We start from the raw sequence: 5,460 nt of genomic DNA, 5'->3' as shown, positions 1-5,460 counted from the left end.
AAAAACTCTACTGTCAATATAGTATTATATACCCAGGAAAACCATTACAAGAAATACGGTAATAAAATAAGAGACATTTTTGAATAATAACTAAAAGTACTTACTGTCAGCAGACTATTAGCACAGAAAATTTTATAAGATTTAATTAAGGCATATAGAAATAACCCCAGAATAAGACATGTTAGAAAAAATAATAAAATTTTAAAATGCTGAAAATGGGGGTAAATTAAAAAATATTGATGGTATTTATTTATTTATTTGAGACAGAGTTTCGCTCTTGTTGCCCAGGCTGGGGTGCAATGGCACGATCTTGGCTCACTGCAACCTCCGCCTTCTGGGTTCAAGTGATTCTCCTGCCTCAGCCTCCCAAGTCGCTGGGATTACAGGCACTCACCACCACACCCAGCTAGTTTTTGTTATTTTTAGTAGAGATGACGTTTTGCCATGTTGGCCAGGCTGGTATCGAACTCCTGATCTCAGGTGATCCACCTACCTTGGCCTCCCAAAATGCTATGCTGGGATTACAGGCATGAGTCACCATGTCTGGCTGGTATAAATTTATAGCAGTGAAATAGACAATAAATCTTCCACTCTACAAACATAGCCACAAATCATGAATACTGCTTTGAATTTAAAATATTTAAATACATTTGCATTATTCAGAAAGAAAAGTATTAATTAAACTTAGAATCTTTATGTTGAAACTGAAGAAATTCTGACTATAAAACCTTAAATATTAACAAAAATACTTAAATTACCCTTACATTACTTAATAATTTAAATCACTTAAGTAACTAAATAACTTAAATTACCTTTACATTAAATTAAATTCTGATTGTAAAAACCTTAAACATTAAGTTAATTTTCAAATAAGATCAAACAACACTTTCAAATAGAATTAGACAAAAAAGAAATTATAATGGATTTACATATAAAAAGTGAATAATAACAAAATATTAACATCATTTAATATGTTGGTAAAATTGAAATTAGTAAGAAATGTATAGACTTAAATGGTTTATTACTAAATAAAGAAATGCTGCATATAAATATGCTAAGTACCCAATTGTGGAATTTAATAAAGCAAACAGAATTAACCCAGATAAATTACTAGGAAGTAAAAAGCAGAACATGATAAATTAATGAGCTATCACAGAAAGATAAGGAGGATAAACAAAGAATAATTTGTTCTTTATAAAGATAAATGGACATACTAATGAAATCATTGAAGACAGAAGAAATGAAAAGTATAATAATTAGGAAAGAATAAATGCAATTGTCATTACTCAGAAATTATAGAGCATTCTTCAAAACACCTGAAGTCAGAAGCACCAAGATGGCAGTGAGGCTGTGGAGAAAAAGGATCACTTGCACACTGTTGATGAAAATGTAAATTAGTTTAACTATTGTGGAAAGCAGTTTGGAGATTTCTCAAAGAAACGAAAACAGAGCTACCATTGGACTCAGTCATCCCATTAGTGGTTTTATGCCCAAAGAAAGTAGATCATTATACCAAGAAGACACATGCACTTGTATGATAATTGCCACACTATTCACAATAACAAAGATATGGAATCTACTTAGGTGTTCATCTGTGGTGGATTGGATAAAGAAGATGTAGTACCTATACATCATGGAATAGTACCCAGCCATAAAATAATGAAATCATGTCCTTTGCAGCAACATGTATGCAGCTAGAGGCCATAATCTCAAGCAAACTAACGAAAGAATAGAAAGCCAAATGCAACATGTTCTCACTAATAAGTGGGAACTAAACATTCAGAACACATGGACATAAACATGGGAAAAATAGACACTGCAGACTCTTAGAGCAGGGAGGAAGTGGGGCGTGAGCTGAAAAACTACCTATTGGGTACTATGCTCATGATATGGGTACAATATATTCATATAACAATCCTGCACCTGTACTCCCAGTATCTAACACAAAAGTTGACATTAAATAAAGAGAAAACCTAAACTAGTCATAAAAGTGTTAGAATTGAGATAATTTATTGTTTATTGGATATAAAGTAAATTTACCATTTGCAATTGCATTTCTAGTGGTAGCACCAAACAGTTAAAACAAATTTAGAAACAAACATATTATTTAAAATAGTAGGAAAGAATATGTTTTCTCAAAATAATTGTATGTTCCAGACCTTTATTTTAAAAAATATTTTTTTGGAAAATTGTTGAAGAAGACCTAAAGAAATGGAGAGACCCACCATGTTCATCGATAGAAACATTTTAAATCATAAAGATGGCATTTCATCATAAAATTATCTGCAGATTCAATAAATTTCAATCATAATTCCAACTAAGTTGTAAGACATAACTACCTTATTCTAACATTGATATGTAAGATTCAAGGGCCAAGAATTTTCAGCACAGTCCAGAAATAGAAAGGAATAGAACCAAGCAGAGGGACTTGATATAAGGTATTGAGAATTATTACAATTAAGATAGTGTGGTAGTGATTCCCAGATAAATTAATCAAAATCTGGTAAATTAATATGATAGTATTATCCAGATAAATTAATATGATAGTAAATTGAGTCTAGAAATAATGCAGTCATATTTGGAAATCTGAGAGTGCAGAAATGCAGATTGGTGATATCTGGGTAAATAGTTAACCTTATGGAAAAATAATGAATAAAAATGTGTATATGACAGCATACACAAAGAGAGGAGGGGAGAAGTAAGGGAGAGGGAGAGAGAGACAGACAATTATAGAAGAATCAAAGACTCAAATTTGAAAGTCAATAGTTACAATTTTATATGATAATATAGGATATCTTTTTAATTTGGGATTGCTGGCAAAATTGTTTTCTTTAGCCATGGAGTCTAAGGAAGTTTCAGCAAAACTGTTTGGAAGTCCTGAAGTCAAAGTTGACCTACAAAGTTGCCTATTGTGTATGTGGAACAGGCCTGCATTAGTACCTCGACCATACTTAGTCATTTGCCAGGCAGCAATCTGTGGGAAGTATGGCCTTGGCACAAATATGCTAATTGATCCAGAGTGTAGCAGCTTACATCCTTGTTCAACTGTGCTCCCTGTAGTTAGAGGCCTGTCAGGTACTCTTATTTTTACCTCCACACCTAGTAAGTCAATCGGTCAGAAGAAACAGTGCATCGGATCTGGAAAAATGACAGAGATTATTGCTACTTCTAACGGCCTAAAGGATGCTGGGATGGTGGTATGCATTTAATTCACTATGCAAACCTATATAGTAGCTAAACTAATCTTATAGAATGATACTGGACTACTTCAGTCTCAAACAGTATTCCAATTGCACCTATCCTAGTTGTGGCATCTTTGCTAAAGCAAATTAATGTGGGCTGAACTATGTGGTTTACAGCCATATGTCTGCTAAATGTGTTCTATTCTATCCTTATCGTAAGGGGCCGTAAGAAACAGTTCTCATTCACTTCAAATGGGCAAGAATATAAATTTATGTGACTCGTTTCACCCTCTGTAATTAGTCTAAAGGGATCTTAGTCCTCTGTATACAGTAGACAATAGGACAGTGATCCAGTACATTGATGTCATCATTAATTAGATTGTATAAACGAGATGACTGGTACGTTGGAGGTCTTTTTATCGTACATGTATTCAATAAGGTGGCAGATAAACCTTAAATCAGAGACTTGCCTAATCCCTAGAATCTTGGGCAATCTAGGTGTCTGTAACATGCTGGACATCCTCTCTAAATTAGACAACACATTTTTAGCTCTTGTAACTCCAACAACTAGAAAGGAAGCGTAAGACCAGATAGGCCTTTTTAGAGCCTGAAACCATTTGGTTTTAGAGCCTGAAACCTGCTCATTTGGAGATAATGCTCCAACCAATCAATATATTGCACTACACAAACGGCACTCAGCTTTAAGTGAGGCCCACAGAAAGAAAGCATTCTGTTACAAGTTCAGGCTGCAGTTTAAGGGACCCTACTAGTTGGCCCATATGAATTAGTGAACTCTATGGTATTAGTTAGTCATCATCGGAAAAGGCACAGTGTGAAATTTACAAAGAATCCCAAAAGGATCATCACAACATAGACCCCTAGGATTCCAGACAAGACAATGCAACTTAAATCACAGAAGTATACAGTATAAACCATTTGAAAATGGCTTCTGATGAGCTACTTTTCCCAGTAGGAACAGAGTATCTCCTCATGAGATTTCAAGTGATTACTTGGTGTTTGGCTATGATAACACATTAATGTGTATAATTATATTTTTTGCTTTTTCTCGGTATTTTTTACCCTTTTTAAGAATTTAAAATACAAGCCATAAGCCAGGAGAACTATATGCAATGCATATTTTCTGCAAAGTAACAATCTCCGGAAAACTCCTATGTCTCTGTAAGAAAATACAAATCATTGAAGAGGAAAGGGGCCAAAACATAAACAGATATTTCACAAGTGAATAAACATAGGTACTAATAAATGTAAAATATCTAAACTGTATTAATAATCAAAAAAGTTGGAATTATGACTATAATGACATATCATTTTACATACAACAAATTGGCAAAATTTTAAAATACACATCATACAACACTAAGTGTTACTAAATATATGAGGAAAGTATATTCTCTTATGTTGCTTATAGGAGTTTAATTGGTCTAAATAGTTTGGAAAATAAAATTGGGCATTACCTAATAAAATTAAAATTTCTATGGAAAAATTAGACAGAAGGTACTATACATTGGCAACATAAAAGAGAAGATGAAGAATGGAATGATAAAAATCTTATAATTGGTTATAGAATGAACGAAAGTATATAAGTTCCAGAAGAACATTAGGGAGAAAATAATGAAGAGATATTATTTAAAGAGATAAAGTCTTAAAATTTTCCAAAATTGATGAAGACATTCATCTTCAGATTCAGTCATCCAATATGTCCTATGCAAGAAAACTTTTTGAAAGCACATATTTGGGTCAATTTAAGTGAAACTATAGAAAGTAAGGATTGAAATAAACTACAGGAATTTCTACAGGATGTAAAAACATTATAAGTAAGAACTAGAATTACAAAATAATTGTGAGTAACAAAGTATGTATACAATGTAAACAAACATTTAATAAATAAAATAATGGCGATAATGTTGAATTGAGAACTTAAAATAAAACATGTAAAATTAAAATATTGACTATAGATTGAATATATGGGAGAGGATCATTGGGTTTAACGAATATAAATTCCTTTTGTTATTTAAGAAGAGGATAATGTTATGGAGTAAATATACATTTTCTTAATTATGAATTTAAAAAATTATTAGATGACTAATACTACTGAAAAAATAGAGGTTCCTCTGTGTACACGTTAATCTCCTTTGTCACTCTTTTATTTCATTGCACTCACCTGGAGAAACTCCAATACTGGTTACATACAGATTCCACCTAATGTTTGTATGCAAAAGTGTAGCTAAACTTGGCCTGGTGGGAAAAGATACTGATG

The sequence above is a fragment of the Rhinopithecus bieti genome, unplaced genomic scaffold (assembly GCF_001698545.2).
Source record: "Rhinopithecus bieti isolate Rb0 unplaced genomic scaffold, ASM169854v2 scaffold_47329, whole genome shotgun sequence".
NCBI classification, from domain to species: Eukaryota; Metazoa; Chordata; class Mammalia; order Primates; family Cercopithecidae; genus Rhinopithecus; species Rhinopithecus bieti.
Note: the sequence above shows the minus strand (reverse complement) of the source record.